This window comes from Benincasa hispida, chromosome 10 (assembly GCF_009727055.1).
Source record: "Benincasa hispida cultivar B227 chromosome 10, ASM972705v1, whole genome shotgun sequence".
Lineage (NCBI taxonomy): Eukaryota > Viridiplantae > Streptophyta > Magnoliopsida > Cucurbitales > Cucurbitaceae > Benincasa > Benincasa hispida.
Window position 1 is genome coordinate 36,245,669 of NC_052358.1, and position 9,436 is coordinate 36,255,104.

The following is a 9,436-nucleotide window of genomic DNA, read 5'->3' on the forward strand; positions in this document are numbered from 1 at the left end:
TTGCATCATCGCATAGGCAAGAAGTAGAGACTTAGGAAAAAGCTCTATGTACATTATCGCATTCATTGCATGCGTCCTAGAATTAGGAGTTACTGCATTTGCATTGGAAAATGATTTTTTGTTGCATAAGTGTAGCATGATCGCATAGTTTGAACACAATCTCGGGAAACGCTAGCTAAAGACCTTCTCAACCCGTTCCTCCGCACACTCAATATATCTCTCGCATAACCAATCTTTTCTTAACTCCGCCGCATATATTTTATACCGCAAACAACAACCCAATAACTCTTTGATTTATTGGTTACCGCAAAGTTATCTTATTAATTATTACTGCATATTGTGTTCCTTAGTCCCTGAGTTCAACCCTGGACTTTCCAAAAATCTCCGCAGGATTTATACTTGGGTTTTGCTGAGAAAACTTTTTGCACAACGCATTTTCCATCACCGCAATTCCTTTCATTATTTCACCGCATAAAATAAACGTATCAACAAGACGTAATATCGGAGGTAAAACAACATATTGACCCAACCATTATTACCAACAATCTGTGAAGGGTCAACTTACTGGTTATGGTTAAATCATGTGGACACAAATATATCTACGGTGAGGAGAGTGCAACTATCAAGCTATAGTGATGTGACTCACTAGTTAACAAATACTGATTGTTAGAGCTCATGATCTGTAGGTCTATCGTAAAATATGAACACCTTGAATTATTAAATTGAGTGAATTTAGAATCATATCAATTTGAACTGTTCAAATTGAATTTCAATTTGAACAATTTCAAATTGAAATTAGGGTTTTTTAGTTTGAATTAGTTCAAATTCAAATTAGGGTTTGCATAATTATATTCAATATAATTAAAGTTTAATGTTGAAATTAAATGAAATTGGAGAGTGTATAATATCTAAATGTTGGTTTAAATACCAATTACATGAATAAGATTCATGTTTAAATTTTAATGTATGATTAATTTGATATTTGATATTAAATTAATAAAAAAATCAAATTAATTTTCAATTTTAAATTCAGTTTAAGAAATTGGATTTTGTAATTTTAGATTTGATTAATTAAGAATTAATTAAATCATTTTTTTTTATTAATTTTAGAATTAATTAAAAGAATTAATTGGAAATTTAGAAATTTGAAAAATCATTTTAGTGGGTTTTTCCCACAAACATCTCTAGCATGAGGTGTAACCCTCATGGTTATTCAAATTTACACACTAATTTCCACTAAATTGAGAAAGAAGCTACTAGCCATGAATTTGTTGATGTTGCCTACATGTTGTTGAGGATGATGAACGGAGTTGAATGCTGGAAACGAGTGTCTACATCATTTTCTTCATCCTTTTCAAACCCACAAATTCACTTAAATTTGAGTTCCACCACTCAAATTCAAGGCTGAGATTAGTAGAGAATACATCTTGGTGGCTCACAGACTGATTTGGAGCTGAATTGAAGTGAAGAGCAACTTGGATTTGAAGATTTCATCACAAAAGGAAGTAACTTCAAACCCACTTGAATATGCATGCTTTAGAACTCAAATTAAATGTAATTAGAGTGTTTATTAATTTTGTTTGCTTCTGTTGCATGCTTGTGTATTCTATCAATTAAAACATTTGAAACCCTATACATGCATACTATATATTATAACATCTTTTAACATACTTTCAATACATGTAACATGCTTCCTATGGTGGGATTTTAAATCAACATGGCATACTTTATGCACATACCAAATATATTTAATTATAACATATATCACAAGCATAAATAATTAAACATAGACTAATATGGTTTTAGTTTTGGCATTATCAAGCAAACAAAAGCCTAATTATTACAAAATTTAGCAAAAACCAGCTTCAAAACGCTTTTGGATCACTCGAACCGCATTGAACTAGACCCGAACCTCTCGAACCGGACCATCAATGCTCAAAATTGGGCTAAACAAGGCAAAAATCATCGAGTACCATCAAGCATCGAGTATGCCATCAAGCATCGAATATACCCTCAAGCATCATGTTGGGTTTTATGTCCTTAAACTCGTGCTATGTAACTAATGGAACTATTCTGAAAAATTCAATAAAGGTGTTATTGAATAGATCTATTGCTTGAATAGAAATCCAATAAACTTGAAAATTCCTTGACTATTGGATGAGTACTTGAACTTTATGTGGAGACATAAAAGTGGATCGGGTTCGAGTAAATAGTCAAAGTGATCTATATATAGTATATGAATAAGGTTGGGTACCTTATTCTGGTAACACTATTGGATACCGCCTGCTCTAGAGTTGTAATAAGAAGCTGTAAAGTGCTACAAACGAAGTGATTCTAATTCGTTCATGTTGGACATGAGGAGTGGGGGTATCCTTGTGTAAAAGAGTTTGTACAAGATCGAACCACAAAATGAGTCACTCTTATTTTATAACGTTGTTTACTGTTTAAGTCTGACTATTTCAAAGCAATGACCTAGGTAACTTGACCTTAATCCTGAGCTATTTATGAACTCTTGTTTATTCGGGATTACCCTTAGATTTGCATAGGTGAAGGTTGGCTCAATAGCGTCGGCTCAATAAGACTCCCATTTCAAAGGTAAGACTGGATAAATAGCTGGGGACATAGGGTGGAAGATGGAATTGACTCCTACCCGCTTAAGGATAGTAGAGAGGTTGTTCCCTTAAGTGTTGATTCTGGATCTTGAACAAGGGGCCTCGCCCTCTCGTTAGCCCGAGAGAGAATCGGTTTTGTTGATCGGATCATAAAACAATTGTTCATTAGGGGATCAGTGAGGACTTAAGGAACAAGAGGTAATTTCGGGGGTAAAACAGAGATTTGACCCAGTTGTTATTATGAACAATCTGTGAAGGGTTGACTTACTAATTAGGGTTATATCGAGTTGACATAATATATCTACAGTGAGGGAAGTTCAACTATGGGCTTTAGTGGAGTGACCCATAGTTAACGAATGGGGGTTAGATCGGTTTAATGAGTTTAGCCGATTAATCTCAGATCGTTGGAGCCCATGATCTGTAGGTCCATGAGGTCCCCCTACTAGCTCGAAAATGGATTTGCTCAAGAGTAGCGTGATTAGTTAATTTGAAACGTTCAAATTAGAATCAAACGAAATTAGAGAATATATATTTAAATATGATTTAAATATATCAAGATGAATTTGTGTAAAAATTAATTTAATATTGGATATATTAAATTAATTATAATTATTTAATGTTTAAATAATTATTTTATTAATTTTGTTAGAAAATTAAGTTATAAATAATAAATTTTGATTTTAGAAATAAATATATTTTAAAATCAAAATAGATTTTGGAAAATAAAAATTACACAAAAAACGAAAATGGTTTTTCATCTTCATCTTCAAGAGCAGCTCACAATGAAACCCACTTCTTCAACCTTCATTAACTCCAAGCATGAGTTGCATCTCATGCAGCAAATCTCATTGCATGAATGTTTGCAATATATTGAAGAGATTGGAGTGAAGTTGAAGTGAAGCAACCGAATGAATTTTTCTGGAAAAATTCTTAAAGAAGAAGATGTTCTTTATTTAGGTTGTTGTAGTGAGCTTTCTCCAAATTCCTTTGATTCCAGCTTATTTTTAATCCCACAACTCAATCTAGAGTAGCAAAAGAATAGTAGGGAAGATCTTGTGGTGGTCTACACAAAGATTTAGAAGAATTTACAGCTGGAAATAGAGATTTCAATGGTTCTTCAAAGGTATGTTCTTAAAACCCATTAAACTCTGTTTAACATGTTTTCTTTTCTGCCAAAATTAATGAATTAGAGTGTTTATCGATCCCGTTCACTTCCGCTGCGTGCTGCTACCAATCCAACTCATCGAGTATTTCACTAAATACCATCGAGTTGCATCGAGTATCATCAAGTATGGCATCATGCATCGAGTATTTCACAAACTACCATCGAGTTGCATCGAGTACCATCGAGTATGGCATCGTGCACCGAGTATTTCATAAAATACCATCAAGTTGCATCGAGTACCATCGAGTATGGCATCGTGCATCGAGTATTTCATAAAATACCATCGAGTATAAGCATCAAGTACCATCAAGTATGGCATTGTGCATCGAGTATTTCATAAAATACCATCGAGTTTCTCATCGAATACCATCGAGTATGGGTCATCGAACATCGAGTATTGGGCAATGGCTGAAAAATCCAATTTCTGCCGCTTGACCTTCTTCACTTCTTTCTTTAATTATATCCTAATTGGAACTCTAATGACTCCAATCAAATTAAAGACACTTAATCACACATTAAGGTTCATCAATCAAGAGACAATTATAAGAATTACAGCATAATTGAAGCGAAAACAATGCCAAAACTCAGAAGAAACCATATCAGTTCATCATTTTCATACAGCTTATGAAAAACACCCACCAAAACTCAATTTAACGCTGATTGAATGATTAAATCACGCTCTGATACCAATTGTTGGGATCTACTAGCATGCAATGAAAGCAAACAGAATCAATAAGCAATCTAATTACATTTAATTTGAGTTCTAAAAGCATTCTTAAACAGAAATTTAAGAAGAGGATTTCTTAGCAACATATCTTTGATGAATTCTCCCAATTTCAAGCTGCTCTTCATGTGATTCAAGCTCCAATTCAACAGTGAACCACCAAGAGATCTTCTCTACTATTCTCAGCCTTGAATTTGAGTGGTGAAACTCAAATTGGAGTGAATTTATAAAGGGAAAAATGGGTTTTTAGATGATGAACAAGATTTCTGCAGAAAACCTATTTCCAGCAGCAAGCCTCACGTTCCTCAGCCAAATTAGAGTGCTTTTATCCACTTTTTTCATGCAAGCACTGAATGAGACATCTCAAGGCCACCTCAATTGCATATATGTAAATGGGATTTGTGTGTGTATGTGGGAGCAACATCTCAATTGTGTGAAAATGTGGGAAGATCCCATTCAAAACTAATTTCCAATTTTTGTTTAAATTCAAATTTTAATTAATTTAAAAAACTAACTAAATTTTAATTTAATGAATTCATGATTAATTAATTTTAAAATATCAAAATTCAATTTCTCAAATTGAAAATTAATTTGATTTTTAATTAATTAAACATATTTAATAAAATCTCTCCAGCATGCATAGGTGCAACATCACATAAGATACTATCATTGTATCTTCCAATAGAAAAAGACAGAAGACATTGTCTATTGACTCTCACTTCCCACACTATTGTTCAACCACTGAAGTTTGTATGGTCTAGGATGTGGTATCGTGGTCAAACTCAATCTTTTGACAAGTAATGTACTAACAACATTAGTATAACTCCCCCATCAATGATTACACAACATGCCTTTCCATTTACATGACATCGAGTATGAAATAATGTTTCCTTTTGCTCCTCTACTAGATCTTCTTTAACTTGAGGACTTAAAGCTCTTCTAGTAATAAACACATTGCCTACAATTGGTTCTTCATAACTTCCATCACTAGTTTCTCCTTCTTCAGTTATTTCTTCCTTATCCTCCTCATCTTCACTTCCCTCTCCCTCAATTACTACCTCACCATTATGGATGATCATTGTCCTTTTGTTTGGACAATCTCTACTGACATGCCCTAACCCTTGACATTTCCAACACTTAATATCTCTATTTTTCTTTAGAATTTTCTTTCACAAATTTATCTCTACTTCTAAAATCACTTCTATTCTCCTTTTCCCATGATAAGTTGAAAGAAGAAGAAGGTTTAGAAGAAGTGTACCTTGTTCTTTTGGTAATTGTTTTTCCACTTTGATGGCAAGATGCAACATCTCCTTTATGTCAAAGTATAGATGCAAATAAACCTTGTCAGTAATCTCCTCGTTGAGGCCATTCAAAAATCGTGCCATGAGAGTCTCCATGTCCTCATCAAGATCAAGTCAATCCATCAAAGTGTCCATCTCTTTGTAATAGTCTTCCGCAGACTTGTTCCTTTGCCTCAATGCTTAAAGCCTTTGCGCCATATCCCTTTCGAAATGATTTGGAACAAAGCATTTCCCCAAATCATTTCCTCATGGACTCTTTGAAATCATTCCATAAAATAATTGGTGCCTCAAGATTTCTTCTCCTTCCTGTCATTAACTTTCCCACCAAGTTTGAGCATAATCTTTAAATTTAGCAACATAAAATCTAACCTTCTGCTCATCACTAAAATTATGACAAGCAAACACATTTTCCACCTCTTTCTCCCATTTAATGTACTTCTCTGGATCAGTTTCGCCAAAAAACATTGGAATTTTCTCACGCCTTTGGAAGTTTTGATATCCTCTCCCTCGACCTCTTCTTCTAAGAACTCCATGCTCTTGAAGCAGTTCCCTCAGCTGCATATCCAGTTTATTCCGAACTAACATATCATTTTTCTCCTGAACCTAACCTTTTAACACATCTAGATGTGTATAAGAGACAGGTATTTCCCTCAGCTGCATATCCAGTTTATTCCGAACTAACATATCATTTTTCTCCTGAACTAAACCTTTTATCCCACGGATTCCACTTTTCCCGAATCAACATCAAATTCTCCCCAAGTAGGATTGGAACCCACGAACAGTCAGTTAACAGCCAACCGCTCTACCACTGAGCTACTGAGGAACAACGGACTTAAGGAAGCCCACTCTCGTTCTTTGGACCAACTTCTGACCTAACAAAAAATGGTTAGTCACTCTTTTTCACATACACTGGGAGAAAAGGTTAACAAGCTCGCGACTCTAATAGAAACAAATGGTAAGCTCTCCTCTGTTCTATTTGTTGGGAAATAGCACTGAACAAGCAAGGGCTAAAAGCTTCTTTTACCCAGTCTTCTCCCATAGGCGATGAAGAGTGTCAATACGATCCCTTTAAGATAAGAAAGAACAAAAAATTCGACTATCAGAGCCTTAACTTCTCGGCGCAAAATCTTTGTCCTGTCCTAAAAAGATGGGCACGAAGACGAAATGAGAAGAAGAAAATGAAATACGAACAACCGCGCTGGCAGGGCCGAGGAACCACAATGAATGGGGCGACAGAAGTTACACAACCAAGCAAATAAAAAAGGAAACAATTTAGTTGGTGATGCTCTTACAAGAAAGTAAGTAATCTCAGGACCCGGGCATTTATCCAATGCTTACTTTTAGGCATTAGTCTATATTCACGAGTCAGAAATCCTGATCCGTGCGTGGATCCTTCTTTGGACTTATCAACGAACGTTCATGTTAGAATTCCATGGTTGGAATCATAATGCATGTTTCGAATCGTCTTTAGGCAAGATCTATACTACCGCAGGCCAAATTTTGATTTAGAAGAGCAAGCCATGCGAAATCTTACTAAAGAGAAGCACATGGGTTAAAGAAAAGGCGAGTATGAAAAGACGTATAGTGTAACCGTCCCTGTAAGCAACTGAATTCTTTCTTGATCTATGATAGCCCACCTTTCTTCTATTCATCCGCTTATATTAGTAGAAGAGAGAAGCTCAAAATGTCTTTCTCCTCCTATTGGTGACCCAAGTAATGTAACTTGGTCATCATCCAACGTGTCAGAACAATCACCCTTATATTGCTCATCCTTATGGTGAATTACCACAGTTGTGGTGGAGGAGGTGGCACTCTTTCCCTTACCCGATGCTCAATATCCAACCTATCCAAACAATCTGTCAATACTTCCATAGTACGGATCATTCACGCCATAATCCTTGTTGTGCCTCTCTCAAATGTACTTCGTTAACTTCAACATCAACTCGATTGGCCATCCTGCAAAAGAAAAAAAAAAGTAAAAGAAAAATGGACCTCACTAGCACTCCTTCACGTGATTACTCTCTAGAAGATGAAAAAGTCACTTGTGTTTGCACTCAATATATATATAGAATTACTCCTAAGACTAGAAATATCTCAAACTTCAGCAAGTCTTATAGTATTCTTATAATAATCATGCAAAAACAATATCAATTTAGCTAGAAGGTGGAAAGTCACAAAAATCTCAAATTTAGAAACACAAGTGTGACATAATGGAATGAACTTGTTAAGAAGAAAATAAGTTATAGGAGGCTAAAAGAAAAATGAAGATAAAGAAATTTGGTAAAAGATCACAAAAAAATATCAGAATGAACAAAAGGTGTGAATGAAAAGATAGAAATGACAAAAGGATGTAGATATGATTTTTTTTTTTTTTTTTTTACGCATTTCAAATAATCACAATGCTTTAAGACTTTCTTGAGATTTTTTTTAAACACATAAAACAAGTGACATAGAATATGAAAAGTCACAAGAAAATGATAAGTCACTTTTCTTTTCTTTTCTTTTGCTTTATTTTTTTTTACAACAAGCACAAATAACGTATGAAGCAAGAAAAAGGAGAAGATGAAGAGTCACAAGAAATATGGAAATAGATGATACTAAAGAAAGAAAGATGACATGGAAAAGAAACAAGTAAGGATATAATCTGTTTAAAGCCAAAGCTCTGATACTAAATGATAAAGAGAACTACCTCAATCACGTATGAGACCTCCTCTCCCCCTTCCCCCCCTTCCCTCTTTTATTCTAGGTGAAACCCCACAACGATAATAAGAAGAACCCTCAATAAACAAAATGATAACAACCCCTAGAAAGCTAAATAGATTTGGCTTGGAAGATTGATCGATGATCAAGAAGAATGGAGAACTTGTTCCTAACTTGAAGATTTCGAACTCTCCACAATCTAATTGATCAAACTAGATAGAAAGTTCTAATGTATGCATTCTAAACATAAGAATACAAAGAAAAAGCATAAAGCTTGAGAGAATAAACTCTAATGAAATTTCATTCAAATTCAAAGTATCTTCAAATGACCAAAGTACATTGGTATTTATACTAATTGAAAAGACAACTTGAAATGACACAACTTTTCACCTAATTAATTAGGTTCAACAAAAACTTTTCAACTACATACATGAACCTTAATAAATGTAAATATATTGAAATAAATTAATACATCAAGCATTAAACATGTGGATGAATATGAATTTCTAGATTCATTAGGAGTTTGGGTGTCCAACTGACTTTTGAAGCTTGAAGGGTTGCAACTCTTCATGATGGACTGAAAATTTAGCTTGGAAGCAAGCATTTAAGCCCTCTTCAAGTCTTTTAGCTCTAGCTCTTGTCATTGATCCTTGAGGCATAATAATTGCCTCATGATTTGATTGACTTGGAAAGTTCTCCCATGGATTTTCAGCATGAGCTTCAATTGAGCTAGTTTGAACTTGGTGAGCTTCATTTTCCTCTTCATTTAAGTTGGTTTGATGTTGTTGAGCATCTCGGTTGGCCAACTCCTTATCAAAAGGGTTACACTTACAGAATTACTAAGTGTTAGTAAGTTCTTAACCGAAAATGGTAGCTAAATGACTATTAGCATATGAGTTATTCAGGAGATAGTATTTAGTCAAAAATGTCTTGC